This window comes from Perognathus longimembris, chromosome 5, assembly GCF_023159225.1.
Source record: "Perognathus longimembris pacificus isolate PPM17 chromosome 5, ASM2315922v1, whole genome shotgun sequence".
Classification (NCBI taxonomy): Eukaryota; Metazoa; Chordata; class Mammalia; order Rodentia; family Heteromyidae; genus Perognathus; species Perognathus longimembris.
In genome coordinates, this window is record NC_063165.1 from 70,921,663 (window position 1) to 70,948,802 (window position 27,140).

At 38.8% G+C, this 27,140-nt stretch overlaps 1 protein-coding gene and 1 long non-coding RNA gene across 5 annotated transcripts in view; one reads left to right on the forward strand and one right to left on the reverse strand.

Annotated features, from left to right (window-relative positions):
- The window catches only part of Naaladl2 (N-acetylated alpha-linked acidic dipeptidase like 2), a 1,189,792-nt gene that overhangs the window by 838,225 nt on the left and 324,427 nt on the right, over positions 1-27,140 (reverse strand). The window lies entirely within an intron of this gene.
- On the forward strand, positions 3,632-27,116 carry LOC125351966. The gene is made up of 3 exons (XR_007211067.1): positions 3,632-4,734; positions 20,721-20,725; positions 26,866-27,116. It is a non-coding gene; the product is annotated as an uncharacterized LOC125351966 (long non-coding RNA).

Sequence of the window (27,140 nt, forward strand, 5' to 3'; positions counted from 1 at the left end):
ATCTTAAGTTATTGAGTATCTGTTGTTCAACCCAGTTATCAAGCTTGACATCATCAAAGTTATATAAACAGATTGTATGCATCCAAGGAAAGCTGATATTTTCTCTGAGTTTCTTAGCCCACACAGTTATGAAACACATTCTTCACATCATTACATTTTTGATGATTGAGCCTAAAGTATCCTGTAACTGAGGAAGTACTTTTCAGCTACCAGTTTAACGGAAAGGAGGCATTCATGCGTCAGGTGAGGGTTCATCCTTGGCAACATTCTCAGTGAGTTCTGCCTTCTTCTTCACCTTTCCATAACTATTTCTTTTTGTCTAGTGGCATATCACAGCTCTCTTCTGCCATGTTTTATTTCTATTCTACTAAGGCAACTTCCTACTTTGAGATTATTATGCAGTAGTAAAGTCCCTTTCATTATTGAGGCAAATTCTGAATTGCTGGCTTTAAAAACAGCAAAAATCTATGTTATGAAATGTAGAAAAAGTGCTTGGTGTCCATACATCTGGGAAGAATGATCTGAAGGCAAAGCAGGCCTCCAAGCACCTTGAGTGTGTATTTCTGTATCAAGGGCCCTAGGAATTAGGATTCCTTCAGAAAATACCATGGTGACCATGAAAATGGGCCACCCCAAGAGTCTTTGCTCTAGGAACCAGGCAAAAGACTGTCTCCCAGTTCTGGTAATGGGAGCCCACAGCTGAGTCTACATAGCCATACTTCCTGCTTCTGTTTCATCTCTTCTATAACAATGCATACTAAGAAAGTGGAAACAGATGGAGAATTTCTCTTTCCTCAAGTGTGATCAAAACTATACATTGATTTCCTTTTGCATATGCTATTTTTTTTCTTTTATTGTAGGCTAGTATCTGGTCTCAGATCCAGGCCTTAAGTAAGAGTTCCAACTCAAGATAACACCTGAAGTTCAGTCAAGCTAGTGTATGAGACTGAAATCATCTGAAGGCTTACTGTGGCCTGAGGATCTCCTACTAAACACATTCACAGGGCTCTTGGGAAGAGGTATCAGTATTTAAGGACAGAATTTTCAGTCTTTTATAACCCAATATCAGAAGTGACACACCATAACCTGTGCCAGTCTTGCTCAAGTGTTGTATGACACTGCCTAGGAATATGAATACTAGATGGAAAGATCTGTGGAGTCAAATCAGAGGCTTATTACCTCACAATTAGTGTGCACATGGGATGAGATCATAGCTAGAAAATGTGTAGAATTGTATCAGGCTTAAACTAATTATTATGTAAATCCCGTAGCATTATCAGATGTAGTTAGGATTCTGTTTCCAACTTAAGGTGTGAGACAAGGGAAAACTTGCCGAATGTCTTCTCATATCCTCAGATCCTCAAATGGTCAAGAATACATGGAACCACAATCTTATCATTGCTTCTAATCATGAGACCATGTTAATCATTTTCCAGGGGTTTCCTCATCTTAAAAATAGGTTACTTCAACTTAAAAATTGACACAATCTCTTTCTATTACATTATCAAATGATTCCGCCATTTTCCTTCCCCTGTCTACTGTTTGAATAAAAGAAAAAAAAATACATTTACTATCTTACTCAAACTTTCAATCCAATTGTCAACTTATTTTCAAGACTCTCTTCAAATTTTTCCTTTAAAATTGCTTTTCAATCAATGCTATAAACACCTATGGATTCTCTTTTGAATTATACATACAAAGGTTTATTTTCAGTTATCTGAGAGAGCTTTCATTTTTTTACAAAAAGCAATTTGCATTATAACTTCGATTTCTTGAATGCTTATTTATCCTTATCTAATAGGTTTAGCCTAAACATCATCTATGAACATTTTCTGTGGGCTTCAGTTTCATCTATTCCTGGTAATTTAGTATATTATCTTCATTTTTCCCTGATATACAGTGAAGAGGTAATTGGATCAGAAAAGTGAACTTGCTTCATTATATATTTAGCTCAGCTCAGCTACATACAGTAATATTTTTACTTAAATCATACTAAATCTCCTTCTACAGTTCATTAAGTCTAAAAATAAATTTAAATACAGACTTATCAAAGTAAAGCATGTGGTAAATAAGATGTCTGGTTTTATACTTTTAAAAGAAAAAAAAATCTACTGTGCTGGCCAGTTGAAAGAACTTGCAACACTTTTCATTTTGGATGATTTTCAAAAGATTTCTTAAGAATTTTGAAAAGAGATTTTACAGTTGACATGCACTTGATTCTTCAATATCATCAAAAATTATGCTTCCAGCAATTTTTTTCTATTTACATGCCATAATGTTATACTGTAGATACTTCTGATATCTAAGTGGACAAGTAAAACGAAGAAGAGATTCTATTATCATTTTTATTTTGGGGCCAGTACTGGGACTTGAACTCAAGGTCTTGAACTCTCACTATGCTTTTTTGCACATGACTGGTGCTCTATCATTGAGCAATACCTCCAGTGCTGGCTTTTTGCTGATTAATTGGAGAGAAGAGTTTCATAGACTTTCCTTCCCTGGCCAGCATCAAACCTGGATCCTTAGGTTACAGCCCCATGCCTAGCTAGAACTATAGGAATGAACTACCAGCTCCTGAAATGTTTATTAGGATTATTACTACCATACTTTAAGATAAACACTCAAATTTTAATTTTTCCAATTCGTATGAAGTTCAAATTGAGTATTCCTGATCAAATAGTGATTAAGATTACATTAAATGTCTGGCAATATTTAATGCAGTGAAAACTGGGAACTAGAGTCTAGCATTTTTCTCTGGAAAGGAGAAACCAGAGTTGCTCTTCAACAAAGCCATTGTCCATACTAATTTGGAATTATGGAAGAATGAGGCTGAAGAAGATGGATTCTTCACTGTTCTACTTTTGTATCTGACTACATTAATGAGTGGAATAATGCAGTAGCTTAGTATAAATCAACATCATGGTCAATGTCAGACTTCATCACTACTAACTTTCCATTACATACTTTGTTGAATCTCCGGCTACTCAAACTCATAAGCTACAGAGCCAGTCAGCCTTATTTTAGTCACTCCACCACTATAAATCCAAGGTTCCCTTTCATAAACAGACCTGGAATCTGTTGCTTACTGGCCAAGAAACTCACTTAAACTCAGTAGAACTTTTTGAAGGATAATTAATCTCAAGAGTCTGATGCAAAAACAAGAACAAATCTTGTCAAAAGCAATGTGTATCAACTCATAAATAAAGCAGCAGGAGGTACTTCCAATAAATCTAAGTGATTGATTTGTGTTTTCAAAATAACATAATCTCAAGAAGGGTGCTGGTAGCTCAAACATGTAATTTTAGTTAGTCAAAAGATGAAGATCTGAAGATCTTAGTTTTAGCCAGCCAGGCCAGAAAAATCCATGGGGCACTTATCTCAAAATAGCCAGCAAAAAAAAAAGGAAAAAGATTTTTTCTCAAGTGGTTAGAGCACCAACTTTAAGAAAAAGAAAAGGAGAAAGAGACAGACAGACAGACAGACAGAGGAAAGGAGGGAGGAAGGGAGGGAGGGAGAAAGGAAGGAAGGAAGGAAGGAAGGAAGGAAGGAAGGAAGGAAGGAAAGGAGGGAGGGTAAGAAAAGAAGGTCATGAGTTAGAGCCCCACTATTAGAAAATATGCACACATCAAACAAAAGAGCATAATCTCACTGGAGAATGAGTGAATTAGGCTTTTAGTCCACTAAGTCGCTGATACTAAAGGCATTGCTTTGGGCATATGATCCCTGAAATTTAGAACTTTGATTCTCTGTGCTTTGATTGGAGACTATTAATTACCACTTATCATGAAACAGATTGTCTTCTAGAAAAACATGCTTTGGTTTACTTTTCCAAGATCATTATCCAGTGAACAAAGTTACATTGCATTTGCTGTTTTTGCCAGGGATCTCATTGAATCACCTGGCAGAAGAATTCACCAATCTATGTCATAATCTTGTTAGGGATTGTGGAATCACAGCAGCACTGCCTCCTCTGTGACATTAATCCTTAGAACAATTGCCAGTTGTTCATTTCCAGGACCTGGGTAAGGCTGGCAGCATAATCACACAATAGAAACTGCTTAGCCTACAAAATAACAAGCTCCAAGATTAGGATCTATTTGTATTCAATTATCAGGTATTTACAAAGCCTATTTTCAGGTAGTCTATGCTCCCATATCATGCTATGAATAGCTATCAAAGAGTATACTAATAACATCATGTTACCTGGGTCCTCTAAGTGCCAAACAATCACATATGCTACAGCAAAAGCAATCAAAAATTGGCCTAACTTTCAAAAAACTAAACCTTGGACTATTAAAATGCCTCTAAGTACACTAACAAGAAACTTACTGTTAATTTTTTTTTTTTGCATACTGCAGATTGATTTTGAGGCCTTGTGTCTTGCCACTCAGGTACTCTATTACTTGAGGCATGCTTCCAACCCCTTTCAATATTGGTCATTTTCAAAGTAGGTCTTACTTTACTCACTGACTGGCCTAGGATGTGATCTTCCTACTTATGCTTTCCAACATTATTGGGATCAAAAGTGCATGCTACTGAATTCATCCACCAGTTGGTTGAGATGAAGTCACAAGATCACCTTTATTGCCCGAAATTGTTTCAAACAAAGAACCCTAGATATCTGCCTCCCAAATAGCTAAGATGACATGAGTGAGCCAATGTGTAGCTAAAGAAAAATCTATGTGTGTGCACGTGTGCACACGTGCACACGTGTATGTGTGTGTGTGTGTGTGTGTGTGTTGGTACTGGGGCTTGACCTCAGTGCTCTGAGTTCCCTCAGTGCTGTCCAAAGCTTTGAAGTTCAGCAATGTTATTCTCCCATTGGAGCCACAGCTCTGCTACTGGACTTTTGGTGGTTAATTAGAGGTAAGAATTTCATGCACTTTCCTACCCAGACAAGCTTGGAGCCTTGATCTCAGCCTCCTTAGCAGGTAGAATTACAGACATTAGTAACTGACTTTACCTGGAAGAAAAGTGTTGATCTCAAAGAAATTGACTACAAAATTTATTTCACAATTTCTTGAATTAGATTTGCTGTTTATCATCCAATAAAAGGAGGCTGTGGGTTATTTTTCAAGAGCACACAACAACACTTGAGAAATAATTACGTTGTGAAAAATAGTTATTACATAAATAACTGATTACAATGCTGAGTGCTCATAAATACCTCATAAAACAAACAATATAAGCAATCATTATCTACAAGAAACAATTGTTGCAATTAAATTTATTACTTTCATGGTATAACATAGTCTTTACTAACTGTACATTGATTGAACGTAAGCAGCCTAAATATTGAAAGAATTCATCAAGAATTAAAATTTATCTCAGAATCCACAAACATAATACTCTATAATGCAAGAAGAAAAAAGAAACAAGGGAAATTCACAAATTAGCACATTTTTAATTCAACTTTATGTACGTGTGCTAGTACTTACTTCAAGTAAAGTGCTTATTGAAGGAAAACAAAATAGATTTAATCTGAATATGAAATTACTAATTGATTCACCATTCAAATTTAAATAACTAGAATAAGGTTGTACTTTAAAGATAAAGCTTTCATCTAACATGCATAAAGACCTCAACTGATCCCTAGCATTTCCAAGAAAAAAATTAAAATAATGAATTTAGTATATTTAAATTCTGAAGAATTTATTTTAAAAAACAGTTAAAATATTAGTCTATGCACTGTGAGGTACTATAGACCACGTCCCCTATGTCTGCTTAATTTTGGACAAAGCTTCTCTTTTATAGATTTTTTTTTTCCAGAGCTGAGGACCAACTTCGGGGTCTTGTGGTCACCAGGCAGGTGCTCTTCAGCTGAGCTAAATCCCCAGCCTCATCTACTCTTTGGATATATTTATTTATTTGGTAAATAATTATTGAGCATCTAGTTATTCTAAGCATTGTTCTAAATTTTGAAGTAGAAATAGAAATCGAGTAGTATGTGTACCCTCAAGGAGTTCAAAAGGGGAGGAGACCAAGACTGCTCTGTAAAGGAACACATGCAGTAAAGCAATAAAGGACTTTACAATGTATCTGGCTGTTGCTGGATATTGAAGCAAAAAGTGAATAGTGAGCCTCCATATAGGGAGAATGAAGGTCATGATTGGAGAAAGGATATGTGGAAGAAGTGAAACATGGGACAAGTAGGTGGATGTTTACTTTTCAGGGAAGGAAAGGATATCCTAAAGCTGGCAGGAGGCGACACTAGCACTGAGGCAAGACACTAGTTTGCCAACATTAATGAAAAAATTATGAGAGATGGAAGAAGAAGATGTCGGAGGAGCAGCAGAGCCACATCTAAGCTCTCTCCAAGGACCCAGTTTTTTCCTCTACAGGGAAACTTCTAACTCTAGAGAGATAGCCCAAGCAAGGTGTAACAGTACAGACCTTCAAGTTAGGAAGGAAAAGAGGAGAGAGGAGATCCAAGAATCCAGATTTTAGCAACAGTTGGCGCCAGCGCCGCCAGCCTGCCGCTGACCCGGTGGAAGGAAATCCACAACCACCTCCAGTAGGCACCAGTGAGGAGGAGAGAAATCCACCAGACGGGAGCCAACAGATGCAGTCCGCAAGCAGAGCAGGACCGCTCCGGAGACGCAGAGGAAGCATGAGTACTGCACAAAAGACAGTCTCATCTGAGTCTGCACCCATAGAACCATTCAGAAACCAGCCCTCCCCCATCCACCATAGTGAATCTCCATCTTTGTCTCTGGCATAGATGGCCAGAGCAGACCAGAAATAAAGTGCACCAGGGGAAAGTAAGGTCAAAGGGGTCATCTTTGAAAAGGGCAAAGGTACCAGAGTAGCAAGCCCCTGCCCTGCCCAGGGGCAGGAGTCCCTTCCCTCATGGGAGGAACTTCCAAGGGGCAAGCGGCCCTGCGAGCTTACATACATCAAGAAGCCCACCTCTAGGCCACCATCACTGGTGCTACCGCTGAGACAGCAACAGATTGGTTTCCCAGGCCAAACATTGTCCACCAGTGTCTGGGGGCACCCAGCCTCTCCCCCAAAACCCCAGCGAAGGACACAGCCAGCCTCGCCCAGGAGGGAGGAACTTGCCAGCAGGCAGATCCATCCTACCAGCAAGAGCCTGGTGCCACAGGCAGTTCAGGAGACGCAGCCCGGCTACCACAGACAGTTCAGGACTCACAGCAGGACCTTGGCAGGCAATTCGGGAGTCGCAGCCTGGACTCAGCAGGCAATTTGGGAGTCAAATTCAGGGCCCCGCAGGCAGTTTAAGGGCCTGAGCCGGAGCTCCACAGGCAGTTCATGAGTCTAAGACAGGGCTCCACAGGCAATTGTGGGGGGGGCCTACCCAGGGCTCCACAGGCAGTGCCAGGGTCTGAACCAGGACTTCCCAGGCAGTTCAGGGGTATGAGCCAGGGCCTCGCAGGCAATTCAAGGCTCTGAACCAGGGCTCCGCTGGCAGTTTAGGGGTCCCAGCTGGGGCTCTGCTGACAGTTGGGGAGTCCACCCAGGACTTTGCAGGCAGTTTGAGGGTTAGAGCGCCCCCCCCCCCCCACCAAACAGCTCAGGAGACCCACCCAGGGCTCTGCTGGCAGTTTAGGGTCCCAGGCAGGGCTCCACATACAGGCCGGGGGGTCCAAACCAGAGCTCCGCTGACAGTTCAGAGGCCCCACCCACGCTCTGCCCACAGTTCGGGGATCCCACCCAGGGCTCTGCCGACAATATAGGGGGCCCAGCCAGGGTTCCGAGGACAGTTTAGGGACCCCACCCGGGGCTTCTCAGGCAGGTGGGGGGGGGGGTTCCCACCCAAGGCTCTGTCCACAATTCGGGGGGGTCCCACCACGGGCTGTACCCACAGTTCGGATGTCCCACCCCGGGCTGCCACAGGCAGCTCCAGGGTCTCATCCTGTGTCCGCCACCCACTGTCGCCAGCCCAGAGATCCTAGCCGGAACAACCGCAGGCAGCCCAGGGGTCCCATCGAGGACCCACCACAGTCAGCTCAGGAGGCTCAGCCAGAACCTGCTGCCTGCCCTCAGCAGACCAGAGGTCCCAGGTGGGTGCCACAGACCCCAGTGCCTCCCAGGTAGAACGCTGCTACTGCTAGCAATGCCTTGGGATCATCAAATTAGTTCCCTAGGCTAACCACAGTCCCCTAATTACTGAGGGCACCCAACATTTACCGCAATTCTCAGAGAACCACAGAGTCACCACCGCCCAGGACCTTCAGATTCCATTGAGCCCAGGTTAATGTTAGGGAAGATAATAGGCTTCCAGGTTCAATCTAAGGGAATTAAAGGGGTTCCTGGAGAAATTGTATCAACCCAAAAAGAAATAACAAGAAGATTGTAATGGTATACAGTATAGCTACTGTATATGGGGCTCAAGGTTGCTTTTTTTTTTTTTTTTAAAGTGTAATTTGTGGGTATACCAAGTCTGCTGCTATACCCCACAAAAAAGAAAGGGAACTTACCTATCTATGTCTGTGTACCTATAAGAATAGCACAACAGGACCTGATACGGTCTGCTTCAGGTCCTAAACAGTGCCAAAGGGGGCTAGCAGACTAGCATTCCAAATTCAAATGGGCAGAAGAAACACAAAAAGTATGGCAAGACAGGGAAATTCATCAACCACTCAAAACAAACAAGAAACAGAGCATTCAATTGAAATCCCAGAGGAGAGCCTTCAAAATGCTCTACCAACTATGCTGATAAAAATGATAAATGAAATGTTTGAGTTTCTACATACAAGTATACTAGAGCATGAGAACGTGAGCCAAAGAATAGAGCATGAGGACGTGAGCCAAAGAATAATTCATGAATGTGATAAATCCAGTCATAAGTAAAATAGAGGACTTCATGGCCTCCACAAACAGAATGACACACAAACTCCAACAGAAAGAAAAAGAGTCCTATGAAAAGATGATTACTCAGCTAAAAGAGATTAGCGACAGTATCCAGAACCAAATTAATGAAGTAAGGAAGTCCATACAGGACCTAAGAGAGAATTACAGCAGAGATATGGAAGCCATCAAGAAAGATCAATCAGAAGGTAGGGAGATAAGAAACCAAGTTGTAAGTTTAGGGAGCAGACTGGATGATGCGGAAAGTTGAATCTCAGGAATTGAGGACAGCCTAGACATTATGGAGAAAGAACAAAAAACAATACAAAATCAATCCAAAAAGCAAGACAGATCACCTCAGGAGTTTCAAGACACAATGAGGAAGCCCAATATAAGGCTAATAGGTATTGAAGAAAACCTAAAGAAAGAAGTTAATGGAATAGACAACTTATTTAATAGACTATTAGCTGAGAACTTCTCAAACATCCAGAGGACAGGCCCATCAAGATTCAAGAAGAATTTAGGACCCCAAACAGACCAGATCAGAACAGGATTTCCCATAGACACACTGTAATAAAAACAGGATCAATAGAGGCCAAAGAAAGAATCCTTAAAGCCTCTAGGGAAAAGAGAACAATCACATATAAAGGAAAACCAATCAGAATTACCCTAGATTTCTCAGTGGAGACCATAAAAGCAAGGAGAGCCTGGAATGCTGTTTGCCATATCCTAAAGAAAAATAACTTTCAACCAAGAATTCTGTATCCAGTTAAACTCTCATTCATAGCCAAAGGTGAAATACAAGTCTTCCATAGCAAGGAAACATTGAACCAATATATCTCCACAAAACCAGCATTACAGAATATCCTCAAAGATGTCCTCCACATCAAAAATCACCAAGACCACAATCCAGACAGAGAAAGCATCCCTAAATAAAATTCCAGATTAGTAAAGCAAAAAGGGAGGACACAGTCCCTACAAAGAGATATGATAAGATATGATGAAAGGAACAAGCAATCACCTCTCAATCCTAACTCTCAATATTAATGGACTTAACTCTCCAATTTAATGACATAGGTTGACAAGATGGATCAAAAAACAAGATCCATCTTTCTGCTTTCTCCAAGAGACCTTGCCATCAAAATCAAACATATTCTAAAAGTGAAAGTCTGGAATAAAATATATCGAGCAAATGGCCACCGCAAGCAGGCCGATGTCACAATCTTAGTGTCAGATAAAATTTACTTCAAACTAAAAACAGTAAAAAGAGACAAAGGAGGTTACTACATACTAATAAAGGGATCTCTCCTACAGGAGGACATAACCATCCTAAACATCTACACACCAAATAAAGGAGCTCCCATCCTCATCAAACAAACACTACTGACTCTAAAAACTCTCATAGACCCAAACACATTGATGGATGGAGACTTTAACACTCCACTGTGACCTCTAGACACCAAAAAATGAGCAAAGACACCTCAGAACTAAACAACTGCATAGACCATCTAGCCTTAACTGACATCTACAGAATATTCTGTCCAACAACACAAGAATATACATTCTTCTCAGCAGCACATGGAACATTTTTCAAAATAGATCACATGTTAGGGCACAAAGCAAACCTGTACAAATTCAGAAACATTGAAATCATCCTTTGCATTCTCTGAGACCACAACAGAATAAAACTAGGGCTCAATGCCAAAGGCCACCAAAGAAAACTCCACAACTCATGGAGACTCAACAATACATTGCTGAACCACCAATGGATCATCGAAAAAGTCAGAACAGAATTTCAAATGTTTATGGAACTAAACCATGACAAACACACAAATAACTAGCTCTTCTGGGACACAGCAAAGGCAGTACTCAGAGGAAAATTTATAGCCCTCAGCACCCACATCAACAAATTGGAGAAATCTCAATTCAACAACTTAACAAAACAACTAAAACTCCTTGAAATAGAGCAACAAGCACAACCCCAAGCCAATAGATGGAAGCAAATAATTAGAATCAGAGCAGAATTAAATGACTTGGAATCCAGAAAAACCACAGAAAGAATCAACAAAACAAAGAGTTGGGTCTTTGAAAAAATTAACAAGATAGACAGATCTCTAGCAAGTCTGACCAAAAAACGTAGACAGAACACCCAAATAAACAAGATCAGAGATGAAATAAGTAACATCACCGCAGAAACATCAAAGATCCAGAATATAATAAGGGACTATTTTGCAAACCTATATGTCAACAAATTTGAGAACCTGGAAGAAATGGACAAATTCTTAACAAAAATTGATATGCCCAAACTTAACCAAGAAGATGTAAATCTACTGAACAAACCCATATCCATCAATGAAATTGAAACTGCAATAAGATATCTCCCTTCCCAGAAAAGCCCAGGTCCAGATGGATTCACAGCAGAATTCTACAAGGCTTTCAAAACAGATCTCACACCAACATTCCTCAAACTCTTCAATGAAATAGAGAGTAAAAGCTCACTACCAGACACATTCTATGATGCTAGCATAATGCTAATCCCAATACCAGACAGGGACATATCAAGGAAAGAGAATTATAGACCCATCTCCTTTATGAGCATTGATGCAAAGCTCCTCAACAAAATTATGGCCACCTGACTACAACAAGTCGTCAAAGAAATCATACACTATGATCAAACTGGATTCATCCCAGGTGTTGCAAAGTTGGTTCAATATATGCAAATCAATTAATGAAGTCGACCACATCAACCAGAGCAAGGTAAAGAACCAAATGGTTATATCCCTAGATGCCGAAAAGGCGTTCGATAAAAGCCAGCAGCCATTTATGATAAAAAGCCCTGGAAAAACTGGGATTCCAGGGAACATTCCTGAATATAAGAAAGGCAATCTATGACAAACCAACAGCAAGCATAATTCTAAATGGTGAAAAGCTAAAGCCATTCCCTTTAAAATCAGGAGCAAGACAAGGATGTCCACTCTCTCCTCTCCTCTTCAACATAGTACTAGAATTCCTAGCCAGAGCATTAGGCAAGAAGGAAACATAAAGGGGATCCAAATAGGAAAAGATGAAGTTAAACTTTCTCTCTTTGGAGATGACATGATGCTATACCTAAAGAACCCCATAGACTCTACTCTCAAGTTACTAGAGCTGATCCAAAACTTTGGCAAAGTAGCAGGATATAAAATAAATCCTCAAAAATCAATGGCCTTTATATACACCAACACTCCAAAGAACGAGGTTGAAATCAGAGAAGCAACACCTTTTGCAATAGCCTCAAATAACATAAAATACCTAGGAATAACCTTAACCAAAGTAGTGAAAGAACTCTATTATAAGAACTTTAAAAACCTAAAAAAAGAAATTAAGGCAGAACTAAGGAAATGGAAAAACCTCCCATGCTCCTGGATTGGGAGGATTAATATAGAGAAAATGGCGATATTACCAAAAGCTATCAACAAATTCAATGCAATACCCATCAATATCGCAACATCTTTCTTCAATGAAATAGAAGAAGCAATTCAGAAATTCATATGCAACAATAAAAAACCCTGAATAGCAAAAACAATCCTAAGTAGAAAGAACAGTACAGGAGGAATATCACTACAAAACTTTAAATTGTACTACAAAGCTATAGTAATAAAAACAACTTGGTACTGGCACAAAAACAGGGCTGAGGACCAATGGAACAGAACTGAAGACCCAGAAATGAATCCACAGACCTACGGCTACTTAATCTTTGACAAAGAAGCTAAAAATATAGGTTGGAACAAAGATAGTCTCTTCCACAAATGGTGCTGGCAAAACTGGGTCAACACCTATAGCAAACTAAAACTAGACCCTTACCTATCACCTGGCACCAAAATCAATTCCAAATGGATCAAAGACCTGGAAATAAAATCAGACACCCTGAAAGCTCTACAAGAAGAAACAGGAGAAACTCTAGGACTCCCTGACACTGGAAGAAACTTCCTCAACAAAGGCCCAGAGGTCCAACAAATCAAAGAAAGGCTGGACAAGTGGGACTGTATCAAACTGCAAAGCTTCTGCAGGGCAAAGGATATAGCTTCCAGGATAAATAGAAAGCCCACAGATTGGGAAGAGATCTTCACCAGCTTTAAAACGGACAAAGGCCTGATATCTAAAATATACACAGAACTCAAAAAGTTAAGTTCCTCCAAAACAAACAATCAAAGAAACAACAGCCCTCTCAACAAACGGGCTAAAGACCTAAAAAGAGACTTCTCTGAAGAGGAAATGAGAATCGCCAAGTGTCACATGAAAAAGTGCTCTATATCACTGGCCATAAAAGAAATGCAAATCAAAACAACGTTGAGATTCCACCCTACCTCAGTCAGAATATCTATTATCAGGAAATCCAATAATAACAAATGCTGGAGAGGATGTGGCCAAAAGGGTACTCTACAACATTGTTGGTGGAAATGCAAACTTGTTCAACCCCTCTGGAAAGCAGTGTGGAGGTTCCTAAGAAGGCTAAACATAGAGCTCCCCTATGACCCAGCAGCCCCACATTTGGGCATCTACCCAAAAGACTACAAACAAGACCACAGTAAAGCCACCAGCACAACTATGTTCATCGTAGCACAACCTGTCATCGCTAAAACATGGAACCAACCTAGATGCCCCTCAGTAGACGAGTGGATCAGGAAAATGTGGTACGTACACACAATGGAATTCTATGCCTCCATCAGAAGGAATGACACTGCCCCATTTGCAAGGAAATGGAAGGACTTGGAAAAAATCCTAAGTGAAGTGAGCCAGACCCAAAGAAACATAAACCCTATTGTATCCCTCATAGGGAATAGCTAGTACATGAATAGGCTAGTCATGGTAGAAGACCAAAATACCCCAATAGCTACACACATATGACCGCATAAGAAGATGCCAAGTGAAAGGAACTACACGTTATGGAAACAAGAGTTTTACCACTGTTGTAATTATTCTCAACATGCCATGTGAACTCATACTACTTTTTTTTTCTCTTTTTCCTTGTCTGTTTGTTTGACTGAGTGGTTTGTTTAGTTTTGTTTCTCTTGTACTGCCTTCCTGTGTCAATACCCTTGCTACCACTGTATTACATCCAAGTACCCAGGATACTGTTTATAGGGGTAATAGAACTGGGGAAGGAAGAGGGAATACCAAAATCGAGAACAAAAAGACCATTCAAAAAGCAACACCTACAAAACCATTTGATATAAACCAATTGTACAACTCTTCGGGGGAGAGGAGAAAGGGGAGGGGGGGAAATGAGGAAGGAGGTAAGTCGAACAAGAAATGTACTCACTGCCTTTCATATGAATCTGTAACCCCTCTGTATCACACTTTGAGAATAAAGAAAAAAAGTGTAAAACTATTTACAGGTTGCAGCATGAATTAACTATATAGGAAGAGAGTCCTTAGTCCTCATCTTATTCATTCTCCCCTTTGATCTAGTTTAGACACTCTAATTTTCAAAGCTAATACATTATTCAATTATTAGAACTTCTTTATTCTTTTAAGAAGTCAATAAATGGAAACTTAGTTTATCTTCCCTTTTGCTAGTTTATTATTATTATCACTATTATTAGTAGTACATAGTTGTGCAAAGGGGTTATAATTCCTTAAGTGTGATTATGATTACAATGCTTCTTGGTCAAGTCTTTACTTCCTTCATTCTCCTCCATTTCCCCTCCCCAGTACCTACCCTCAAATTACTTAGATCATGTTTTACAAAAAAGGACTCCATCTCTTAAAGTTAATATACTATTCCTGTAAACATTCCAAAATACCTAAAAATTAGAATACCAAATATTACTCTAGGCATTACCTTATTTGTTGGGAAGGACTTAAAAGGTAAAACCAAGAAATAACTTCATTTTTCTCCTTCTCTCAGTTTAAGACTTTTTCTGCTCAAGCTTGCTTTTCAACCTCCATATTCTATTTGGGGCATAACCCATTGCTTAGCTCTTTTTTTTTTTTTTTGCCAGTCCTGGGCCTTGGACTCAGGGCCTGAGCACTGTCCCTGGCTTTTTCTTGCTCAAGGCTAGCACTCTGCCACTTGAGCCACAGCGCCACTTCTGGCCATTTTCTATATATGTGGTGCTAGGGAATCGAACCCAGCGCTTCATGTATATGAGGCAGGCACTCTTGTCACTAGGCCATATTCCCGCCCCGCTTAGCTCTTTTTAAGTGTTAGAAAACTCACTGCAATTATGTGGAAAAGAAGGTATTTCTGCCTGGCATGGTAACAGGTAATTCCAGACTCAGAAGGTAAAAGTGCAGGATCCTAGACCCTGTCACAAAACAAAAACAGAGTTAAACAAAATTATCTTACAAATGGTAACAACTTCCTCTCCTCTTCCTTAACCCAGCTATAGGCCAGGTAGCCAGCAGTTAGAGCATCTTGCCCTATACTTTGGTTCCCCCTTTCACTGCCTCTGACACTATGGGGTTCCTATCCTTGTTGCCAGCAGGTGAGAAAGGAAGAGTGAAGAAAGCTGGGGGCAGGGCGGGAGGGCAGGGGCGGCTCTTATCACTGGCAAAGAAATATAGGCTTGCTTCAGAATTTAGAAGTCCAGATGTGTCTCCCCTTAGAAGGGGAGAAGGAAGACGTTAACTGCTAGTTCTGGGGCCTAAACTAATATGATTAAAAAAAGAAAAAGCACTATTTAACATATTTTGTATGCACAGAAATTGAGCCAAGAAAGCAGTTTGTGTGAACCATGGAGAGAATTAAAGAGGTGAAGTGTAAAGCCTTGATCCAGGGGTGACATTATCAAGAGGCTTTGTATTCACATGCTACTTTGTTGAATGACAACTCCTGTTTACGATTACAAGATAAAAATATAATTAAAAATAAATATGTATAAGTATTGATTCTTTTATATATGAGAAACCTCATATGTATCATATATATCATGATATACATATATATGTGTGTGTATGTATGTATATATGCACACATGCATATATGTATGTGAAATGTCTGGCTAAAGTCAAAGTTAAAAAGGTTCAAATTCCCCTTCACCACTTCATTTGATTCAAAAGAATCACTACAAACTGCTAAAGTGTTTCTTCTCAGGAGCTCCTCTTCAAAACTGCTATGAACCTGACTCTAGTCTTGTCTTTACACACCTGTTATTTCTCCCATAGAGAAGCATTCCCATACTCAACCTTCTTTATCTCACCAAAAGCTGCCCTCCAGCTCCAGGCTTCCCCAGAACGAGCAAGTCCTAAGGTGTGTTCCTAGATTTCCTAAAAGGCAGAGTCAGTACTTCCTCTTGCATAGGGACTGAATAAGAAGCCTGATTACTACGAATCAAAGAAAGGTAAGCCTTGGTCACCCATAATCTCCATTTAATGATCAGAAGGAAGAGAAGATAAAGAAATATAAACATTTGTTGATTACTAAGTATTTAGTTGTTGTTGTCAGAGCCTCAAATTCTTCACTGCTTCTAAATTTAAAGACACGGTTGTATGTCCTTGAATTGGTCTAGCATTTAGTACTTTTCACTTGTAGTCTTATTTCAAGGAAAAAGTTTTACATAAGTAGAAGGAAATGATGTAAGTCATGGCCTGTGTAGCTCATAATTTTTCCTTGTGCCATCTTTCTGCTCTTGAATAACCATTTTTATCTTTTTTGTAATAAGAAAAATAAATGTTTCCAAGTACATTTCATAGAATTTTTACATGTAGATTACTCAGCATTTTTATTTATTTTTTTTTTTGCCAATCCTGGGGCTTGGCCTTAGGGCTTGAGCACAGTCCCTAGCTTCTTTTAGCTCAAGGCTAGCACTCTGCCACTTGAGCTACTTCTGGCATTTTCTGTTTATGTGGTGCTGAGGAGTTGAACCCAGAGCTTCATGTATGTGAGGCAAGTACTCTACCACTAGGCCACATTCCCAGCCCCCCACAAAGCATTTTTATAAATAGTGTTGTTTTTTTAAGATAAACAATATATCATTGTTATGGGTACAGAAACTTAAGAAATATACACCAACTGTAATGGAAATTGCAAATTCAATAAATTATCCAGAAACCATCTACCCAGGGTCTTGAGTTAGAAAATACTTAATTATGTGTGTTAATGTTCTATGAAATTCCTGCCATGTTTTGCAAGCCACCATTGTCTCCAGTGTCAAAAGATTAACAGCACACTATTCAGGTCATCCAGTTTTCTCACTTCCATTTCACTAGCTTACTGGCTACGTTCAAACCATCCTCACATTCTCTTCTGTAGTTTCCAACCTGAAATCCCATAGTAGTTAAATGCTACTCAACCAATTTTTTTTTTACTGAATATAATCAATTATATCTCAATTGACTAAAGAAACACATGCACTAGGAATCCATATATTACATTCTTTTAGCAGAATTTAGACAAAAAATAATTTTCCAGATGGCTAAGCCTACTCAACTTTCCAGTTCATTTTAATGGAGTCTCCAGGTATTTATTTACCAGTATTATTTACACAGAGACCTAAGTCTCACTGTCAATCTACACTGTTTGTGTCAATCACAAATTTGCACTCTCAGTGCAGTACAGTTTTCATTTAAAGAATTAATTCTTATGCAAATTTAACCTTTGATGGAGCTACAACCAGTTGTATTTACATTTTATCTGCATAATATTTCCCAAGTGGTTTAAAAGTAGAGGGTTAGGAATGATGTTTTTTGTAATTAAAATGCTCCAAACATTTCATGTCTGGGCTTAGTAAAATTCTCCAGTGTGCTTATTTATTTGTTTTGTTAGTATTCAAGTTGCCTGATTAGGTCAACAGCCTTGATCCCCTCAATGCAGGCACAGGACAGAACTTGCAAATAAAACTTCTACTAAATGGACCGTTGATAATGAGGCCAAAACTCTTGGTAGAACATTCCCAAACCATACCTAAATGGACTCCAGAGAACAGGGACATTAAAATCTACTTGAGAACTTTTCAATAAACAAGATTATGTAAGACAGTAAAAAAGCTTGCTAACAATTTTAGATCTATGTGTTTTAATTTCCCTGATACCTAGACAGGAAGGACAGAGTGTAATTTTGTATGTATTTCTTTATGTGTGTGCCCTTGGTCAAAAAATAACAAAACAATAAGCAAGAAATTAGAAGGTGATTAATTCCACTTAGAATAGAAATGCAGAGTAGAGAAGCACAGGGGTTATTGTTCTGAGAGGGACTTGGATGTCTGCTCTGGGAGGAAGCCAACAATGATGCAGCCTGGCACATGGTGGATACTTGACAGGTGTGGGCTGAATTAAATGAACAACCAGTGCCAAGGCTCAAGAATGGACATGGTTCATCAATGTGTGACATATATTTCTGGCTGCATCCTCCCAATGCACTTAACTAAGCAAACTGAGGTTTGTGTTTTTTTGTTTTTTAGTTTTTTATCTTAGTTTGGTTTTGTTTTGTATTACACATAGAAAGATGCACCATCTTTGAACAAAACCTCTGCAAGAGGCAATTTCAGCATAGACTTCTAACCCCTAAAATGTCTCTAAACCCAGTAAACAGGGATTTGGGCTGTTTGCTGGTGTATCTGAATCTTTATTAAATATCAGCCTGAAAAATAGCTGATATTCAATAAAGAATCAGAGAAAAATAAAAGAGAGGAAAAGGACAGGGAGAAAGGGAATGAGGGAAGGAAAAGGGGAGAAAGGGAAGGATCTGTGATATGAGGACCCAAATTGCTACCCTTCTATTGCTACTTAGATACAAAGCTTTAATCAGAGAGACATTACAACCTAATAGCTGCAGGTGTAAAGTTTTGAAATCACACATCATTTAATCTTGCCTCTGAAATTTATTAATCATATGATTTGGGTACATTTGTGGAACTCAATCTTCTCTTCTGTATTACAGGAAGCATTACAATAATTCTACCTCCCCACAGAGCTAATAAAATAATTAAATATGAAAATATGTTTTAAAGTCCCAATGAATGTTAACTCCTGCCAATAGGATTTCCTTCTACAGTCATCTTGAAGGAGATTGCTCACTGCTAATGTGATGGAAAATTCCTCATTCTCACTAGCATACTTTTGAGACTGAAGAGGGAGGAGACTAAAAGGACTAAAAGTTTTCAGTTGAATTGCACTATGTGTAAGTTTGAACAACATCAAACAGTCAGGCACATGTTGGCTTTTTGTTTGTTTGTTTCCAAATATTGTTTAGCTGGTATCTGGCTATCAGACAGGGTTCCTCATGTTGACAGAATTCTTTGGTATGGGTTGTGCTTTTATTCTCTCTTTCTGTGCTTCCTCCTTCTCCTTTTCCTTTTCCTTCTCCTTCTCCCTTCCTTCCTTCCTTCCTTCCTTCCTTCCTTCCTTCCTTCCTTCCTTCCTTCCTTCCTTCCTTCCTTCTCTCCTTCCTTCCTTTCTCTCTCTTTCTTCTTTTCTTTTCTTTCCTTCTTTCTTTCTTTTTCTTTCTCTCCCTCTTTTGCTTCCTTTCTCTCTTTCTTTCCTTTTCTTTATGTTGGTGGGCGTGGTAGTAGAGGTCAAAGGCCAGGGTATCATGCTTTTCCAAGGACTTTCATATAGCAACTTTAGGGTTTTTTTCTTGGGGCTAGCCTTGGACACAATCCTAGGGATAGAAAAATTTGCAGGTGTGGGTAACCATGCTGATATTCCTTGTGATAGAACATTGTTAATATTTTTCTTAGACTGGTCTTAAACCATTGTCTCCCCTTTCTACTTCCCAAATAGCTAGAATCTGTAAGTATGGCCACTGCACCTGGCCTAATATTACTTTATTTTTCTTTTATTATTTTAGAATAATAAGTAAGTAGTTTTACAAAGTACAACTAAGTAGTTCTACAAAGTAGTTGTACAAAGTAAGTAGTTGTACAAAGGCTTTCAATTTAACATGTTAATTTTGTGAGTGTAACACAGCTTGACGAATGTCACATCTTCCATCACTTTTCTTCTGATCTGTATCAATACCATCCATCCCTTCAAGTTACTTGGGTCCATTTTAAATATGTACATTGAATTTGAAGATTGTACTTTGTCTCACTATTTACGTTCATTTGGTTAACACTGTATAAGTTTCACCATTGCACTCCTACAGTGATATTGTATGCTGCATACATCAATTTGTTTATGTATATATGCATATGTCCGTGTATATGTTTTCATGTATGTCTATGATTAAGATCTAAACTTGCCATAAAGAAAATGGAAATCAAAATAACACTGAGATAGTAAGAATGGCTGGTGGGGGTATGGGGAAAATGAATCTTATTAGATTGTTGCTGCTAATGTAAACTAGTACAAAACCTTGGAAGGAGTTTTGGAAATTTCTCTAGAAACTAAACATTCAGCTACTCTATGATGCTGTGATACTACACTTTGGCATTTATCCAGAAGCTTAGAAATAGAATACAATAGAAACCCTTATGCACCCTTGTTCAATGTTGCACTATTTATCACAACCAAATTATAAAACATCTCAGATATTCTACAATAGATGATTATTTGGATGTAATGTGATATATATATGGAATTGGATGGACAGGAAATTTATGCTAAGTGGAATAACTCAGGGTCATAAAGACAAAGAACATGTTTTATCTCATATGTGGAAGACAAAACTATTACTCTAAAAAGCAACAGCATCAACTCAGATTCAGAGTGCTAAGTGAATACAACCATCACAGCAACATCTTAAATGTTTCCACGTGTCCATGCTTCAGTCCACTACTCCCCTCTGTTATCTGTGCATGTCTTCTGACATGTCTAGATTGAGGACAGGCTTATCCTTCTAGTAACACATAACTCAGAGTAAAAGCATCACAACAAATGGGCATGGAAAACTCGGAATTTAGGATCAAACACCTAGATATTATTCTTTATTCAGTTAGTAGTGAGCAGAGAACCACGTTCATATGCAGTGTCTGTTTAAGTGGAAGGAAAAGTGACATTGAATGGAGCTACATCTGAAGACAGTAAATTGGTATTCAGGATGTTTAAAGTTGTAAGAGTTATGAAGGGAAATACTGATTTATTCATGAGGCAAACAGTTACCGGGTGCTTTCTAGATGCTGTGTGGTAACAATTCAAATATAAATAAGACAAGAGCCTATTTCAAGTCTGTAGAGAAAATTAATGTGATGTAATGTGATAAGTACTATGCAAGAAAGAAGAACAAATTACATAGCAGTGGATCTACCAACAGCAGTGTACAGGGAAGAGCCCAGCCAACCTGTAATAACAGTTCTACCTCGATAGTCTATTATTAAATGCAAATCAGGATTACTGTCATTCCACACTTCTGGATTACAGTGAAGACAAATTGTTTGGTTGAATACTTAGCTACTGTGTTGAGCTATTGTTTACCTTGGCCAAATCCTAACACTCAATTCTAAGACTATACCAACCTGACCACAATGTTCTATGTTGATATGTTAAGAGTATGCCTCTTTCAAGGGGTGAATCTTGATCTAAATTCATAGCTTATAGTTGGAATTACAGGAGTGTGTGTGTGTGTGTGTGTGTGTGTGTGTGTGTGTGTGTGTGTCCCATGCTGAAGCATGAATGGAGGGCCTAAGTCTGTCCTTTTTCTTTCCCTGCTCAAGTCTGGCATGTTACCATTTGCAGAACAACTTCACTTTTTGCTTTTTAGTGGTTAATTGGAGATAACAGCTTTGTGGTATTTCCTACCTAGACTGGCTTTGAAGCACAGTCCTCAGATCTCAGCTTCCTGTGTAGCAAGGGTCACAGGTGTGGACTACTGACACCTGGATATAAATCTGTGTGTGTGTGTGTGTGTGTGTGTGTGTGTGTGTGTGTGTGTGTGTGTGTGTGTGTTGGTCCTAGAGCCTGAATTTATGGCCTGACTCCAATCCCAAGAGTTGAGTCACTACACCACCAAACCTCACAATGAAGGCCCTGCCCGCATGGAGGAAAGGAAAGTCATTGTCATTGTTCGTCATCCAAATTCTTAACTCACATAAACCATGAATGAGTGTCAAATTAGCTTTGCCCTTTTAAGGGACTCAGTTGGGAAATGATCTGTAATGTATTACTAGTAATTGAGTCAGTAAAGGAGGAGACAGATTATTCATAGTGATGGTTGACAAATATAACATTCATAAAACATTAGAAATCTGCATCTGCATTTCTGAATAAGGTTATAGGCAGCAAACTTGAAAGATGACTTAGGAAACGCTAAAGTAATCAACATTTCATCTTAAAAAGAATTAAATTTAGGGCTAGGAATATGGCGTAGTGGCAAGAGTGCTTGCCTTATATACATGAGGCCCTGGGTTCGATTCCTCAGCACCAAATATACAGAAAATGGCCAGAAGTGGCGCTGTGGCTCAAGTGGCAGAGTGCTAGCCTTGAGTAAAAAAGAAGCCAGGGATAGTGCTCAGGCCCTGAGATCACGGCCTAGAATTGGCCAAAAAAAAAAAAAAAAAGAGTTAGCAATTCCAGCAAACTGACTATTTGGGCTAGGGATATGGCCTAGTGGCAAGAGTGCTTGCCTCATATACATGAGGCCCTGGGTTCGATTCCCCAGCACCACATATACAGAAAATGGCCAGAAGTGGCGCTGTGGCTCAAGTGGCAGAGTGCTAGCCTTGAGCAAGAAGAAGCCAGGGACAGTGCTCAGGCCCTGAGTCCAAGCCCCAGGACTGCCCCCCCACCTCCCAAAAAAAAAAATTAAATTTAGGTGAAAATTTAGTTGGCAAAACAAATGGCATGTCAACTCCCCTACATTAAAGTTATTAGGTGTCTAAGTCAGTGTGATTATATAAAATATAGCTTTACAACTATATTTATGCCAATGTAGATATAGATGAAAATTAATATTTCAGACTAAAATTATAGTTCATTTCACCAAACTCTTATTAGAAAATAATGCTCAGTATAGTTTTGTGTGGGAGGGTGTGTGGGGTGTGTGTGTCTGTGTCTGTGTCTGTACTAGGGCATGAATTCATGGCCTCATATTGTTTAGCTTTCTTTCTGAAGGCTGGCATTCTGCCGCTTGAGCCACATATCTACTTCTAGCTTTTGCTGGCTAGTTGTAGTTTTGATTTGTCTGCCTGGGCTGGCTTCAGACTGTGCTCCTCAGATCTCAGCTTCCTGAATTGCTACTGGTACCCAGCTTTATAATTTAAAAGAAACAATAATTTGGCTGACAGCACAACATATATACACACAGAGACATGCATATGTATTGTTTGCATGTGAGCATATATACGACATAGAGTAAATAAATTGCTTATATATAGTATATATATTATTGTTTATGTATAGATACAATAGCATATTTGTAGCTGCATCTCTATTCATCTGTAATGAAATACCAAAAAGAAAAAAATCTGTACGCTGAAAGAAAATGTAAGATTCCGTAAAAAATTCACCCTTTTGCCAAGAACAACACAATTGTGAAGAAACACTGTTAGACCCAATCCAAAATTCTATTTTTGTTAGGAATTTCACACTCTGTACTCTCTGTACTTAGATCTGCCCTTGAGAAGAACAATACTTCTCAGGGAATTGTTAAAAACTTCAAACTTTAATACTACCATTCCTTACCATGGTCAGCATTTAAGGAAGGCATTGTTAATCTTAGATAAAGGTCATATTCAGATTATGCCTATAAATTTGATCAAAGTGAAACCATAAAATAGCAATCTCCAACTCTACTTTTCCAGAAAGCCTTATAAATTTTCCTTTGTAAGGGTTGTGCTCACTTAACACGTAAGCGTGTACAAAAAATACTAATCAAATAGGTAATAGAGCACCCAGGTTGCATTTGCAAGAAGACAATGTTCAGAGTTGCTTTTAACCTACAACCTAGCCAAAATAACTATAATAAGGAAAAATCAGCATCATTTTACAGAGAAATTTTACATTTGACCCTTTTGGAGATAAATGTACGATAGATAAGTTATGATGCTCATACTGAGCACAAGGAAATTACCCTGTTTAAGCACAGTTATATATCAAGGATTTTATATGGCTCTGAGCTGAGGTGAAGGGTTAGGCGTGTGAGGGTTCTACTCCCACAGCTTTTAAATGTTTGCTTTTATTAGTAAGTAGTAGGATCTTTTATTAAGTCCTTAAGTGGCAGTAGTAAACCAATTTGACTAAGAAGGATCATGCATTTAACATGAATGAGTGAAAAGTTGTAAGAGAATGTACACTTTTCATTGCATGTCAAAATACATGAGAACTTGAAGAGATTGAACCTCCCACACTTCTCATGTACCTACTTATATCCTCCTCTCATCTTTCATTCCTCCTCCCTTAGGTTCCCTCTGCCCTCCTTTATGTCCTTGTAAACATCCTTCTACCTTAATTTTTAATTTGTTCAATCAACACACAAGAAAATGACAAAAATGATTCAAATTCAAATGTCTATGGGATGAGCAAAATAAAATAGTATTTTAAAAAGCACTAGATCATTATTCTCAATCATCCTACAAGAACATGTCACAATAATCTCTATTTAACCACTGTCAGAGTTTGCCAAGTTACAGTTACTTAGCAGGGAAATAGGTTGCAAATCTAGGCAGTGTGATTCCAAGTTGGTCCCATCTATCATAAATCCTAATACTAAAATTTTATCATATATTTTACTTACTCTAGGCCAAATGTAGATGAATGAACTAACCTTTATTAAAAGGCAATCATTTGAGAGATGTTAAATAAAAAGAAAGTATCTGAAAGCCCAAAAACATGTAGAATTGCTCCATATATATGTATGTATATATATATATATATATACATACATATATATGACATATTACTGACATTTTCTGCATTTTTCTGAAGAACCATTTGGAAGATGACTTCAACAATGGCCATCGCCAAACAAATATTCTTTTTCCTCCTCCCCTTCCTCCTCCTCCTGCTCCTTTCTCCTCCTCTTTCTCCTCCGTCCCCTACTTCTTCTCTTTCTCACCCCTTCTTCCAGCTACCTCCCCTCCTCTTCCTCCTTCTCCTCCTCCTGCCCCTCTTGCTCTTCCTCCTTCTTGTCCTCTTTCTCTTCTTCCTTTTGGGGGCTGGTACTAGGGGCTTCCACTGTCTTGCAATAAAGCTCAAGGTTAGTGCTCTGCCATTTGAGCCACACATGTTCTCACTTTGCTGGTTAGTTGGAGATAAGAGTCTCATGGTTTATTTTGTATCCCAGGTTGAGTATGAACCATGCCCTCAGATCTTAGCCCCCTGAGTATCCTGAGAGGCTAGAATTACAGGCATGAACCACAGTGGCCAGATTGCAATTTAATTTTCTAACTAACAAAATTCAAAATCCTCAATGGCCATAAATCTAAAAAAGTTTAAAGAATGTTCTCCTATAGAATCAAGCAGTGTCCAATATCCTATTTGAGAATTTTATCTTCAGAAAATCCTAGTGGTTGTAAAAGATTGGCAAATCCCTCTTTCTTTTTTGAAATTAAAAAAAATCTTTCATTTTTTAAATTGTTAAAACCTCAGGTTATACTGAACGAATGCACCATTCACGCAGTCAACAGACATCCATGAAAGGTGTGTCTCTTCCCCTGCCTTCAAGATGGCCGTGTCAGCCTTGGTTTCAATATCTACCTTAGCCCAGTAGGTGAATTATGTGGGCATAGATGTGATTATGTCACAGGCAAGCTTTGATTAGAGCCTGAGAGTAGGATCCTCATTCACCCTCCATTAAATCATTCCAGGTTCCTGCTTGGTTGGAAATTGAAAAAATTGAAGATGCATTTGTGTGTGTGTGTGTGTGTGTGTGTGTGTGTGTGTATGTGTATGTGTATGTGTGTGTGTGTGTGTGTGTGTGTGTGTGTGAGAGAGAGAGAGAGAGAGAGAAAGAGAGAGAGAGGTGTTCTGAGGCTTGAAGTCAGGGCCTGGGTGCTGTCTCTAAGCATTTTTACTCAATGTTAGCATTTTAGCACTTGAGCCAAAGCTGCTCTTCCAACAATTTGGTGGTTGATTGGAGATAAGTCTGGGCTGGATTGGATTGCAAGTCTCAGATCTCAGCCTCCTGAGTAGCTAAAATTACAGGTGTGAGCTACTGACATCTGGCTGGAGGATTTTTATTTTACACATTATGCTAGTATTGAAGGATATAATATATATTCAGGGAGTGAACCTAATAAAGCAAATGTGTATATATGCATATGTATGTTTATATATACATATATACACACTATGCATAAAATACATATTACAAATAATTATATATATACACTTTGTAGGAATAGGTCTCTATTTCACAGAATATGAAATATATATATATATAATTTGTCTATTGTATGCAAATAATTTGAAATTTTAAATCCTCATGTAAAGAGAACTTACCTTTGAATATTGCCTATAATACTAGTCTAGCTTTTTTTTTTATTTTAATTAAATGACTCATACATAGGCAACGGCATGAAATCCAGACTTCAGACAGAAATCTTAAGCCACAGGAGATCACCCAGCATCGTGAACTGCTATATTCTCTCAAGTTGCTTAGCAACTCTGGGGCTGCAATTTTTTTTTCTCTTTATTTCAGCTAACAAATATTTATTGAATACCTGCTCCATGAATGTTGCTAGGAGATAAATGCAAACAGCTCTATGAAGAAAATATCCCATTTTAATCAATTAATTATTATTTTTATAAAGCTTATTATCAGCCATTTCATAACAGGCCCACAGTCTTGAAGGACAGAAATTGAGTTTGAGTATCCATGATACCTTCTAGAGTCCTTGCTGGTTTGTATTCTACTATCCATAGTAAGAAGTCATAAATTACTGTGTTTAGAACCAGCTCATACCTGTTTTACACTGTTATGCAACTGTTTCATTGTGATCCAAATTGCAATATCCATGAAAAATAGGATCTTTACCCTAACTCTCTTTCATTGTACTTCCTAGAGCAATGCCCCTCAATGAGTGCGGGAGGCTGCTGTCAGTGACACATGTATTACTAGACCCTCCTGGGACAGTTATGGTAATTTGATAGAAGAATGTGTGTGTGTGTGTGTGTGTGTGTGTGTGTGTGTGTGTGTGTGTGTAAGAGAGACAGAGACAGAGAGACAGAGAGAGGCAAAGAGACAGAGAGACAGAGAGAGAGAGCACCAGTACTAAGATTAGAACACCAGGCCTGTGCATTGTCCCTTAGTTTTTCATTCAAATTAATACTCTAATATTTAAGCCACATCTCCATGAATGGCTTTTTAGTGGTTTATTGGAGGTTAGAATCTCCTGGACTCTCTTGTACAGGCTGGCTTTGAACCTTGATCCTTGGATCTCAGCTAGTATTAATAAACACAAGCCGCCCATTAACAGCCCAGCATTGACACAATAATTTTAGGTCAGCTTCATAAAGTCTCATTTTCATCT